The following is a 14,573-nucleotide window of genomic DNA, read 5'->3' as shown; positions in this document are numbered from 1 at the left end:
TAAACTTCTTTGTGATTTTAATTTCATAAGATCAAATTATTCAAACAATTTAAGTATGAAACTACTTAAGATTTTAATAACTATGATCCTGGAAAACTCACAAAATCATCTTGATATTCTTAATTTGGGCAAAATAATATTGAATGTCCATTATTTTTCTTTTTTTAATTTTAATTTTAATTTATTTTTTTATTATACTTTAAGTTTTAGGGTACATGTGCACAACGTGCAGGTTAATTACATAGGTATACATGTAATAAATAAACAATCATGTGAATTTGTTCTAAACTGCATATTTTTAAGTGAATATGTAACTTAAATTTGAGATGAAAATATTTTTGATACAGAATATGGTAATTTTACAAATAAAAGTGAATAAAATAGTTAAACTAGTTTATACTGCCCAGTAATATCAACTTGTTTTTTTAACAACAATCATCAATTTTTTAAAAAATCTATTCAGATATGACAATAATTTTTTTCTTTCATAAAATCTTAAATATTCACAACATTGTGAGTTTGGGAAAAGAAAAACAAAGACAAAAAAATGAAGAAAAGTGATCAAAAGACAAATTCAAGCACAGAATAAACACAGTCTATTAATAAGCCTGCCTAGCCCTGTGGCTGTTGCTAGAGTGCCAGGCCCTCAGCCTCATAATCAGCAGTTCAAAATCTCCTCCAGTTTCAACATGCCCAAGGGGGGATTTTGGCGACCTCAAAGAAGACCTGGTGAGAATACTTGGAATACACAGTCTTGAACCTATCATAGGAATGAAAAGTCAGTAGGCTGTTTAGGTGCCTGACCAAGTGGTGAAGCTCAGAGGTCTTGGAGCTACTGTAATATATAAGGGTGGGAGCTCAGTGTCTGAGCTTCTTCATGTAGTGGGCCTGGAGGAAGGAGCCAGCAGCTAGCTTGGAAGCTCTCTCCAGATGTAGTATATTCCTGCATAGTCATCTCACATATAAAGCAGGATAAGGTCAATGTCTTCATGTTGGCATGGATACACCTAGCATATCTGAGCAAAAAATGGTAGGCAATGGGAAAGTTGATGCCAAATTTGAGGATTTGCAGGATGTTGATTTCCATGGCAAGCATCTCATGTCACTGATAAATACCATCACAGAGGTACAGGAGGTCATCCACACAAGATGGGCAGGGTTCTTCAAATTTTGCTGCCATCAAAAAGGCAGTGGGACCAAGGAGTTGTAACCCATCCTTCTTGCACACTACCTCCATGAAGTAGTGATACACTGGCTTCAGTACCAAGGACAAGGTCTCCTGGGTCATCTCAAAAGAAATCTGCATCTTCCCCAACCAGTCCACAAGAATGACCCTCATGACACTGTTGATGTCAGTCTGCCTGTTTATGTGTTTTTGTAAGTATAAACTTTTCCTCTCTCAAATTCATGTAACTGGAGATTTCCTTGGTATATATTGAGTTGAAAAATGGATCACTACGGTCCTTGTCAATATCTTCCAGTGGAGTCATCTCCTTCAATATTCTCTTGACCTTTAGTGAGTAAGGTTTATTGGAAGCACATTCGCATGCACTGAACGTGGTGGTGGTACTGGACTTTCCCATGCTGGACATAGTGGCAGTGCTGTACTTGCCTGTTCTTGATTCAGGGGCAGTGCTAGACACATATGGTTGATCCCAACTTGGGGGATCAAGAATGTTTTGAGAAAGGTGTCTTCGTTGCAGGTAGGAATCTTCTTTTTTTTTTTTTTTTTGAGATGGAGTCTCACTCTGTTGCCCAGGCTGGAGTGCAGTGGCGCTATCTCGGCTAACTGTGGGCTCTGCCCCCCGGGTTCACACCATTCTCCTGCCTCAGCCTCCTGAGTAGCTGGGACTACAGGCGCCCGCCACCACGCCTGGCTAATTTTTTGTATTTTTAATAGATACGGGGTTTCACCGTGTTAGCCAGGATGATCTCAGTCTCCTGACCTCGTGATCCGCCCGCCTCGGCCTCCCAAAGTGCTGGGCCTTGCAGGTAGGACTCTTCTGTAGGCCAAAGGCTCTTTGAAGGACAACTCCTTCTTAGTGGTGCATTTCTTTTTCTTTTCTTCTTTTCTTTTTTTTAGATGAAGCCTTGCTTTTGTAGTACAGGCTGAAGTGCAGTGGCACGATCTCGGCTCACTGCAGCCAAGGTTCAAGCAATTCTTAGGTTCAAGCAATTCTCCCGCCTCAGCCTCCCAAGCAGCTGGGATTACAGGCGCCCGCCACCACGCCCAGCTAATTTTTGTATTTTTAGTAGAGATGGAGTTTCACCATTTTGGCCAGGCTGGTCTCAAACTCCTGACCTCAGGTGATCCACCTGCCTCAGCCTCCCAAAGTGCTGGGATTACAGGCATGAGCCACCGCCCCCGGCCTCAGTGGTGCGTTTCTTATTCAAAGCTATTATCACATTGAAAAGGAATTCCTCATTGAGGGTAGGCTTCTCCTACAAGGCTGATGGCTCTTGTTTAGTATGCAGTATTACAATCACAAGTTAAAAATTAGAATTGTTTTAAACAACCTCATTAAAAAGTGGGCAAAGGACATGAACAGATGCTTTTCAAAGAAGACATATGTGTGGCCAACAAGCATGTGAAGAAAAGCTCAACATCACTGATCATCAAAGAAATACAAATCAAAACCACAATAAGATATCATCTCACGCCAGTCAAAACGGCTGTTTTTAAAAAGCCAAAGAATAACAGATGCTGGTGAGGTTGTGGAGAAAAAGGAATGCTTATAAACTGTTGGTAGGAGTTCAAATTAGTTCAACCATTGTGGAAGAGTGTGGCAATTTCTCAAAGTCCTAAAGGCAGAGATATCATTTGGCCCAGTGATCTTATTACTAGGTATATACCTGAAAGAATATTAATCATTGTATTATAAAGACTCCTCTTTTATCAGCTTATAATTTTCAAAAGGTTAATATAATTATTATACAAATATAAAATAAGAATGCATCAAATATTTTATTTAACTCTGTTAATGAGGGCAAAATAAGATGTTATGATCAATTTAAGAAGTTCTGGAGAAATTGTATAAATATATCTCAAAAACAAACAAGTATATAAATACAGACAGAGAGACATTTTACAAAAAGTGTTAGGCTAATATTGTTAGGTTCAATACAAAAGTGGATATGTCTTCATGCTTTACAAGAGAATAAACCGTAGAGGGTTTCTGTTTCTGTGGACAGGTTATTTGCATCTTCACCAGCCAGAGATTTACAAGTAAAACTATGACCCTACAGAGTTTTAAAAGAGGTAGGTGTATTAGTCAGGGTTCTCTAGAGGGACAGAACTAATGGAATAGATACATGTGTGTGTGTGCATGTGTGTGTGTGTGTGTGTGTATAATATCTCGATTATATTAACTCATAGGATCACAAGGTCCCACCATAATCAACATCTCCCACCAGAGAGGTACACGTGTTACATTGTACAATGATGGATGTACATTGTCAAATCATGACCACTCAAAACCCATACCTTATTTTAAAGTCCACTCTAGGTATCACACAATCTATAGGTTTGGACAAATGTATAACAATATATATTCATGTATAATATCATAAAAAGTATTTTCACATCTCTAAAAGTCTGCCATTCTCTGGCTGTCCATCCCTCCTAATGCCCTCCCAAACCATAGCAAACACTGATCTTTTTATAGTGTTTTACTTTCGTCTTTTCCAAAATATTGTATAGTTGGAATTATACAGTATGTAGCGTTTTTGGGTTACCTTTTTTCTCTTAGAAGTATGTACTTAAGCTTATTCCATGTCTTTTTTATGTCTTGATAGCTTTTTTTTAAGCCCTGAATAATATTCCTTTGATTAGATGTGCCAAAGTTTACTTATCCATTCACCTACTAAAGGCCATCTTGGTTGTTTCCAAGTTTTCACAATTATGAATAAAGCTGCTAAAAGTATCTATACACAGGTTTTTGTGTGGACATGAGTATTCGACTTTTTTGGGTAAATATACGGGAGCACGATTGGTAAGGGTATGCTTGGTTTTATAAGAAACTGTTAATTGTTTTCCAAAATGGCTGTACCATTATGCACTGCCACCAGCCAGTGATGAGTGAGAGTTCCTGGTACTCTACACCCTCTTCAGCATTTGGTGTTGTCAGTGTTCCCATTACTGCCCATTCCAATAGTTGTGTAGTAGCTTCTCACTGTTCTCTTAATTTTCATTTCCCTGAAGACATATGATGTGGAAAGATTTTTCTATGTTTATTTACCATCTGTATATTTCCTTTAGTGGTTTACCTCTTAAGGACTTTGGCCCAGTTTATATTTATTTATTTATTTATTTAATTCATTTTATGGAGACAGAGTCTCCCTCTGTCATCTTGGCTGGAGTGCAGTGGTGTGATCTCAGCTCACTGCAACTTCCATCTTCTGGGTTCAATGGATTCTCCTGCCTCGGCCTCCCATGTAGCTGGGATTACAGGCGCCCACCACCACACCCAACTAATCATTTGTGTTTTAGTAGAGACAGGGTTTCACCATGTTGCCCAGGGTTGTCTCGAACTCTGTAGCTCGGGCATTTCATCCGCCTTGGCTTCCCAAAGTTCTGGGATTACACACGTGTGCCGGCCTGGTCCAATTTTTAAATGGGTCTTTATTTTATTATTAAGTTTTAATGGTTCTTTGTATATTTTGGATAATAGTCCTTTATTCAATGTATGTTTTGCAAATGCTTTCTCCCAGTCTGTGGCTTCTCTTCCCATTCTCTTCACATTGTCTTTTGCAGAGCAGAAGGATTTAATTTTAATGAAGTTTGGCTTGTCAATTATTTATTTTATATATTGTGCCTTTGGCGTTGTATCTAAAAAGTTATCATCATATACAGGTCATTTAGGTTCTCTCCTATGTTATCTTCTAGGAGTTTTGTAGGTTTTCATGTTACATGTAAGCCTATGATCATGTTTGTGTTAGTTTTTGTGAAGGGTGTAAGGTCTGGGTCTATATTTATTTATTTTTCTTTGAGATTTGGAACTACATTGGTATTTCTTCTTATCTGCCTAATTCGGACACACAATTCTTGAATTAGTCAGTAGAGTTACAGTCAGTCATATATATATTAAAACATAACATAACCTTTAATCTTGATTAGTAAATGAGAAATGCTAAAAATATGCAAAAATATTGGTTGAAACTGGCTAGACTGAGAACAATATTGATAACTATGAGTTATCATAAGAATGCTGATAAACTCTTAATTATATACTCTGTAGTTTTCCCATGGAGTCCATTTTTAATGCTTTGTCATTAAAATGGAATTCTCTAGTTTTGAATATATAGATTTTTCTTTTTTTAAAATTTTCTTAACCCTTAGTTTCTTCTGTCAGACTTGCAGCTGTTAAGTCTTACTATTATATCACTTGATGTTCTCCTTTCAAAATGTTCTTGTTAATAAAAGGCAATGCTTAGAAAGTAGATAAAAATTCTTAAAATTAAAATTAGAATAAAATTAAAAAATTCGTTTGCTTTTAGGTGTTTGATGAACAAAGAAATGGGACTTAGTTATTGCATATTTTAACAATTGTGTTCTATACTTTGAGTATATTTGACAAATTTCTTGATTGCCAGATATAGTTTACATATGTGAGCATAGTGATTATATATACATATATGTAATTTTATTAGCAACTGAGTTTCTGATAGATTATTTCACAGAGAAACAAAATGAAATCAGGTTTATTTAAAGAACATTGAAATGTCAGAAAACTGCTAAAAAGCACTGTTGTATCATAATTCTATTTTGAATAGGACCATAAATTAATTAATTATCCTTTTACAAAAAATTAAAAGTTGTGTATTCATTTAGATAATATTTCAATTTAAAATATTAGTCAGAATTTTTTCCAGATAGGGATACATATTGCAAGTAATTATAATTTGTTGAAAATACACATATGGCAATGTCATGAAAGCGTAACATAGTTACATAGTTAAAAATTCAAGTATTTGTAAAATGATTAGGATCTCTTTTTAGTTCCAAATGCATGCTGCATATTTTAGGTGATTATTGGTAATTCTCTGTATTACTAAAATAATGGTGTTATTATCAAAGCAGGTTATGTTGTAAATGAAATATAAAATTATTTTAACTTATTTAGGAAAAAGTCAAATTTTACAAGTAAAGTAATGCTATCATTTTATAATTACAACAGCTTTATTCCAAAAAAAAAAAAAAAACATGCAAAGGAAGCATTCAGTATGACTAGGAATTTTTTGCAGGTTAACAACTTGCATCCTGATTTGCTCATAGCTAAAGCAACGTCCGTTTTTTAGGGACTTGAATGTGTATCTCTGTGCTAGAAAACAATACAAATTTTTGTCAGACTTTAAACTTTTAACATTTAAACTTTATTAACAGATTTCAGGTATGTTGGAAACAATCTGAGAATGACATTTAAAGCAAAATGGATTTTTTTTTTTTTTTTTTTTGAGACGGAGTTTCGCTCTATCGCCCAGGTTGGAGTGCAGTGGCGCAGTCTCGGCTCACTGCAAGCTCCGCCTCCCGGGTTCACGCCATTCTCCTGCCTCAGCCTCCCTAGTAGCTGGGACTACAGGCGCCCGCCACCGCACCCGGCTAATTTTTTGTATTTTTAGTAGAGACGGGGTTTCTACTAAACACCGTGTTAGCCAGGATGGTCTCGATCTCCGGACCTCGTGATCTGCCCGCCTCAGCATCCCAAAGCAAAATGGATTTTTCAAACATATGACATAGATTTCAGTGTTACTAACTGTGGGACACCGTTCTTTTGGTTTTCTTTGTCCTGTAAATAGCCATTTTTCCCCTAATTTTCTATATCGGTATGTATGTGTGTGTATATGTGTATATATGTAGATATGTATTTATATATAATCTATATATGTAGGAATGTATCTAAATATAAATATAATATAAATACATACCTACATATATACATACATGCATATATACACACATACATAGATATATACATACATATATACATCTATGTGTATATATGTAGGTATGTATAAATAATCTATATGTACAGGTATATAAGTATATATGTGTGGGTATATATGCAACCTACATATATACAGATAGATATTAGACTGAGAAAAAAATCTGTTATTACATGTAGTTTTAAAAGGCCTACTGCAGGCACTTATTAATTTATTTGGAGGTTAGGATTTTAAGGAGATTTTATACATGAAACTATGAGCTTATAAGCTTATGAATATGCATGTTTATCCCCCATATTTCTCATTAGAAAATTTTATATTTAAATTTAAAAGTCAAAATTGAGTGTTGTAAATTGGAAAGCCAAACAGATGTTTCAAAATATTTAGTTGCTTGGTATAATTAAAGTGAAACATCTGGATTATTAACAGGGTATTTTTTAATTGAAAGGACTACAAGTTTTAAAATAACAAAATTATATTATAATGACATAATTTGCAGAACTAAATCTTAGCTTCTTTTTCAGTTTAAATTAAAACTTGTTTCAACTTTTATTGTATTCTGTATGACTAATACTACCATATTCACTATTGTGTTCAATGACAACTGCTCTTTAAAAATTTTTTTCTTTTAATGTAGGACACACTTAATTTAGCTCTTATAGAGGTAATTAAATTTAAGAATTTGTTTTTTTAAATTATGTTTATATATTTTAAAAAATATTTTATATTATTATTACTTCTTGTGATAACATTATGAATATAAATTACAGACTATCATTACTGAATTTAAAAACTAAGTTAACATTAGTTGTAATTTTCTCTGACACTTTTACGTAAGACTTACTTTGACTTTTATATTAAATAATATAAAAGTTTTTATGTTTTATCAAACATAAAACTTCTTCAAAGAAAGGGAAACAAAAGAATAAAAAGAATTTGGGGGTTACACAAATTAAAGGGTAAATATTTGCAATATATATATCTGATAAGGGACTAATATCCAGAAAGAAACCAAGAAAATAAAACTGCTTAATTACAAAAGCAAGTAACCCTATTTAAAAGTGGGCAAAGGACAAGGATAGACATTTCTCAAAAGAAGACATATAAATGGCCAACAGATATATTGAAAATGCTCAACATCTCTAATCATCAGAGACACGTAAATTAAAATCACAATGCAATATCACCTCAAACCTGCTAAATTGGCTATCTTCAAAAAATAAAAGATAAGTATTGCTGAGGATATAGATAAAACGGAACTTTTATACACTGTTAACATTATTGTAAATTAGTACAGCCATTTTGAATCACAGTGTGAAGTTTCCTCAAAACACTGAAATTAGAATTATCATATGATTCAGCAATCCCACTTCTGGGTATATACCCAAATAAATTGAAATCAACGTGTCGAAGAGATGCTGCATTCCATGTTCTTTGCCGCATTATTCACAAGAGTCATGATATGGAAACAGCCTAAGTGTTCACGAATGAATGAATGGATTTTAACACTGTGGTGTGTATGCACAATGAAATATTATTCACCCTTTAAGGAAAATTCTGTCATTTGTAACAACATGGATGAACTTAGAGGACATTATATTAAGTGAAATAAATCAGGAACAGAGAAACAAATAACATATGACCTCACTTATATGTAGAATGGAAAAGAGTCAAGCTTATGAAAGTGTTCAGTAGGATGGTGGTTACCAAGAGCTGGGGGAAGGGGGTAGATACAGAAATGAGAGATGTTGGTCAATAGGTACAAAGTTTCCTTTTGGTAATAAAAATAAGTTCTGGTGTTTTATTATACAACACAAAGACTATTACTAATAATAATGTATGTTTCAAAATTGCTAAAATGTATATTTTAAATGTTCTCACCACAAAAGAATCATGAATATTTGAGGTGATGGATCACTCAGTCTGATTTGATCATTACACAATATATATACATACTGAAACATCACATTGTACCACATGAATATATACAATTGTTATTTGTCAATTAAAATTAAATGAAAATTAAAAAATAAAAACATGATTGCAGAATCAGAAATCACACTTCTAGAAAATGAATTATCATTGTGTGGGAGAACTTAGTTGGTCTAAGAGTACATTGATGTGTTTATTTGTGTGTATGCTCTACACATGTAGTTGTGTGTGGTGTGTTTATAAAGTGCTATCATAATTTCAGAATGCATAGTTAAGCCTGCTAAATACAAGGATGTGGTTTGCTTCAAAACTAGATTGTTTAGTGTGTGGGGTCAGCATTTCCAGAAGAAACCTAGGAGATAGATGGTTCCAGGAGCCAAAGCATAGCTCTATAAAAAGAGCAAACATTCTCTAAGGGGAACATGTGACACGGAGACCAACCTGCATGCCACCTCATCCCTCCCTTCGACTTTGGATGCAAATTTTGGCTCAGGACTGTATTATCTAAGAGGCAGTATTCAAATGGCCTGTGTTTCTGTAACAGTTATTTTCCTATATACCAGATAAAGCCATTTTGAGATACACTAAATAAAAGGTCCTTTAGAAAGGCAAGAGATGAAAAAAACTGGACAGACACTTTTAATCAAAAAGAAAAACATGATGACTTCCTTGTTATGTGTACACAAGCTTGATTATATTATTTTCTATTTAGGTAAACGTAGCAGTCAGTTAGTAGTAAATATTTTATATTAATTATAAACTAGTATTCTTTTGCAATAAGAATGGAGGCTTTAATTTCTATGAGAAGCATTGCTGTTCTTTAGGAGTCTTGTGTGTGTGTGTGTGTGTGCATATGTATATGGAGTTTGCAGGTATGCATGTGTGTGCTAAATTTAAAATACATACTATGTAGCAAGAAAGAAAAACTTAGGTATTCATTTCACACTGGAAATTACAAAAGTAAAGTCAATGTACCAGAATGTGGGTTGCGGAAAAAATATGTGCTGGTCTCTAAAGGCGCCTGGGATATTTTGTACCTGTCTCTTTTCTGGGCCCCTCTCTCTTCAGTCCTGAGGTTGGTGGGACCATCCTGTTGTGACTAGCCAAGTAGGGCTGCACTTTCTTTTGTGGCTTCCTTATCCCATTCTAGCTAATGTGTTGAGTTTATTTATTAAACTCTCCTCAAATAACTTAATTCAAACATGAATACTGAACTATAAACTGTGATAATTCTCCCAAGAAAAAGACAGATTTATATTATTTTTACTACCTTCAACTCAGATATCTATTATTTAAAAATCAAAGTAAAAGAGATTTTTGTAGATCTCTCAAATTATTGAAAGTTAATGTTGCACTAAAGAAATCACTTCATTTCAAAGGTCTCTGATATAAAATATAGATCATATATATGATAGATATATAGATATTTTATATCCATATAATATATTTTATTTTTAAATGGATATTTTATTTAAATATACATATATTTTAAATATGTGTGTAAATATATACACAAACATTTGCAAACCATGTGATATCTATATACAGATATACATACAAATATGTATACTATCGTTTGCAAGTAATTGATTTCTTGTATTTGACAATCTATACAATGTAATTTTGAAAAATGGATGAATAAACCATTTTATTGATTAGATATTTATAAAATTATGTTGCTTTTTTCACAAAGCTCTCATTTTTACTTTGTAAGAGATCAAATATTTATATCTGTCATAAGACTTATTGTCAGTATTTTTGATATGGTTATGAAAATGCAGTGTTAATGACTTTTATTCCTGAATCTAATTTACATGTAAGATGAGAGAAAATTTGCAAATCTGTTACTCACACTGCTCCAGCTTTTTTTCCATGTTCTTATCTTCCTTCTCTCCCTTCATTTTCCTGTTTATCCTCACTCTCCTCTGCTGTTTCTCCTTCTTCTATTACTACTGCTGCATTTGCTTGCTGCTGCTGCTTTAGCTTCTCCTCTTTCACATTGCTCTTTCCCTTCTCCAATTTTCACTCTCTCCTTCTCCTTTCTTCTTTGTCTCCTCCCATTCCCATTTTTCTCTCGTCCTCCTTTTCTTCTTCTCTTTCTCTTCCCCTTTCTTCTCTGCCTCTTCACCTTTCTCCCCCTCCTCTTTTTTCTTCTCCTTCTTATAACCATCTATATATCTTATTTATGTGGTAAATATCATTATGTAGCATCCAAAGGTAAATCTTATTTTATGTCTTAGACTTCTGTATAAATCAAAATTGTCAGCTTGTCTTTACAAAAGATTAAATGTGGTTGGATTCAGCAAATATTTTTCCAAGCTCCTGCTATTTTAAATTAGGTGTCTTGATTATTTTGCTTTGTTCCTACATCGTTTGTCTTAATGTTTTTGAAGTAGTCAGATTGTCTAGAAATCAGAAAAAGTAATCAAGGCTGTAGGATTTTAATTCTTATTATTGAAGCTATGCAAAATTATAATTTTAAATAAAGAAACAAAGTCAATGTTTATTATATTACAGAGAATCATTTGGGATTATTGGCGAGAGGAAATTGCATTTTCACTCAGCAAAAATTATTTAAAGCAATTACTGTGATGGTGTCTCTACATACAAATAACTTTACCTTCTTGTTAACACTTGAATACAAAGTTGATGTATTAATATATAGCTTAGAAATATATTACAATTCAGTTTCATATGTATTAGAAGCTTTGTTTTAAAGTTAGATGGAAAAGTAGATGCTTTGTTTCTGAAGGTAGAAACTGCAGGCTGGGTACAGTGGCTTATGCCTGTCATCCCAGCACTTTTGGGAGGCCAAGGTCACTTGAGCTTTTCAGACCAGCCTGAGCGACATGGCGAACCCCTGTCGCTACAAAAAATATACAAAAGTGAGCTGGGTGTGGTGGTGTGTCCCTCTAGTCCCAGCTACTCAGGAGGCTGAGGTGAGAGGATCAACTGAGCCTGGGAAGGTCAAAGATGCAGTGAGAGGTGATGTCACCACTAGATTCCAGCCTGGGTGACAGAGTCAGACCTTATCTTAAAAAAAAAGAAAGAAAGGAAGAAAGAAATACGGAAAGGAAAAGCAAAGCCAAACCATGCACATAGATACTGTATGTATGTTTGGATGCATATATGTATTTATAGCCTACTCTTCTCTGGGGAACTCTGCCTGATGCATATATAAGCATTGAAAAATTTTCAACCAGTCTCAGGGAGGAAAATATTCTCTCTTAATAGAGAAAGTCTATATTGTTGTTCTTTTTTCTTTCACTTTAATATTACTGAACATAAACTACTTTTATATTAAAATACATTCAATTATCAAAAATACAAAATTTATTCATGCATTATATTGAAATTGATGTTTCCAAAATTTTCCAGGGCAAACATAACTTTGGAAGCACCCACTCAACAGCCTTTCTTCTCATCCATTATATCATAGTTTTGGCAATACAGCCTATGGACCCAAATCAGCTAATCACACGTTTTTATAAATAAAGCTTTATTGGAGCACAACCACACTCCCCATTTGCTAAGTTATTTCCTATGTTGCTTCATGCAACAATGGCAGAGGTGAGTAGTTGTCACATACACAATAAGGGCCATATACATAACGTATTTACCATGTGGCTTTTTACAGAAAAAAACATACCAGTCTTGCCATTATATTATCTAGGAAAAACCCAACTCGGTTGAATCACAATCTCTGCCTTCGGTCTGAACTATAAATGTTGAGGGTGGCTGGATGAAAGACAATTATTCTCACTTTAAATTTGTGACTGCTGCCATTAAATAGGACTATAATGCCTAGAAAATTTGCTACATTTTAGTAAACAATTTAGTAAACAATTCCATCTGTGATGATTAATTTTCCATTTCATCTTGACTGAGTCACAGGGTACATAGATCCTTGGTCCAACATTATTTTGGATGTTTCTGCAAAGGCATTTTTGTATGAGATTAACATTTAAATTAGTAGACAGAGTAAAGCAGATTGCTTTCCCTAATGTAGGTGGGCCTCTTCCAATCCATCGAAGGCCTGCCTAGAACAAAAAGGCTGAGCCTCCTGCAGTAGGAATTCCTTCTGCTTCATGGCCTTCAAACTGGGACACAGGCTTTGTTCTTGCCTCCAGTTTGGAACAGACATACAGAAACATTGGGATCTTGAGCCTGCCTACCTTCTGACTGGAACTATACCATCAACATCAACTTTCCTGGGTCTTCAGCCTGCTGCCTTATTCTGCACATATTAGGCCTTGTCAGCCTCCGTAATCACGTGAGCCAGTTCCTTACAAAAAATTTCTCTTTCTAAATATACATATGTGTGTGTATGTTTATATATATATATATTTTTTCCTCTGGAGAGCCCTAATGTACTACCTCATGCATCAAAAAGACTATTGCAAACTTTCTCCTCTTGGTCAAAGCATCTTTATTTTCTTCACTTTCTATTGATAGTTTTTCAATATATCTAATTAAAAAAACTCTAGACACAATAAAAATAAGATATTTTCATCTGTATCTACCAATCAACCTGCATCTATATTATGTTCATTCCTAGGGTAAGGGACTGAAGCACACAGCTGATAGAAACTAGAGAGGGAAAATAAGAAACTGAATTAGATGCGTTTTAAATATTGCCATAGATTTGAAATCTTTCTTAATATACTGGTGTGTCATTTGTGCAAGTCATGGAGCTAATTATTAGTGTCCAGTCCCACTTATAACAAACCTAGTTGAAGATACATGTTTTTCAAAACAACATGAGTAGAATTAACTGTTAGCATTCTGTAAACCTAAGTAGAAAACTGGAGGAAGAAATATGAGAAAAAACAAATAAATATAGAGTTGAATAAAATATATAAAAGAAATTACACTGATTTTAAACTATTTTAAATTTATTTTCTTACTTCCTGGAAATAAAACACATATCACTTTCTGGAAAAACAACTTGATTTAAAAATAAGTTGACTTTGTAATAGGGAAAAATTACATGGAGTAAATTTGTCTCCAAAAGATAAATACATGTATTGGAGTACGTGTATGCCACTGTGTGTGTGGAGGCAAACAAGTGTATTGCATTATCATTTTATTTTTGAGATAACATTTTTTATTTAAGGTATTGCTATTCTAATTAACTTTTTAATATTTCTGCAATAACTACACAAACTTCTTAAATGTCTTTCACTAATGTAGGTGAAATATTGCTACCAAATAATATTTATGCCTTTTTATTTTTATTTTTTGAAGTAGGATCTCACTCAGCCACCCTGACTGGAGTGTGCAATCTTGGCTCACTGTAGCCTCGAACTCCTAAGCTCAAGGGATGCTCTCATGTCAGCTCCCTGAGTAGCTGAGACTATAGGAACACACCACCAAGCCCAGCTTTTTTTTTTCTTTTAATTTTTACTTCTAGGAGAGATAAAGTCTTACCATATTGCCTAAGCTAGTCTCAAACTCCTGGGCTCAAGCAGTCATCCTGCTTCAGCCTCCCAAAGTGCTGGGAGTACTGGCATGAGCCACTGTGTCTGGCCAATAGTCTTGCCTTTAAAAACAAGAACAAAATGTAATAATTGTAAGGGGAAACATCTCTAGACGGGTAGCATAATAATGTCTGAAAACCTGCTCTTTCACAAAAGTAATAATACTGGCAAAAAAAAAAAAGTCAATGTCAATGTTTTCAGAACTCTTTTTCAGACTTT

General features: G+C 34.1%; 1 pseudogene; it reads right to left on the bottom strand.

Annotated features, from left to right (window-relative positions):
- Positions 1-658: 658 nt before the first annotated feature.
- On the bottom strand, positions 659-1,592 carry LOC104006490 (G2/mitotic-specific cyclin-B3-like; annotated as a pseudogene).
- Between the last annotated feature and the right edge of the window lie 12,981 nt (positions 1,593-14,573).

This window comes from Pan troglodytes, chromosome 4, assembly GCF_028858775.2.
Source record: "Pan troglodytes isolate AG18354 chromosome 4, NHGRI_mPanTro3-v2.0_pri, whole genome shotgun sequence".
Lineage (NCBI taxonomy): Eukaryota > Metazoa > Chordata > Mammalia > Primates > Hominidae > Pan > Pan troglodytes.
The sequence above is the reverse complement of the archived record's forward strand: the minus strand, read 5'-3'. Positions and strand labels throughout refer to the sequence as shown.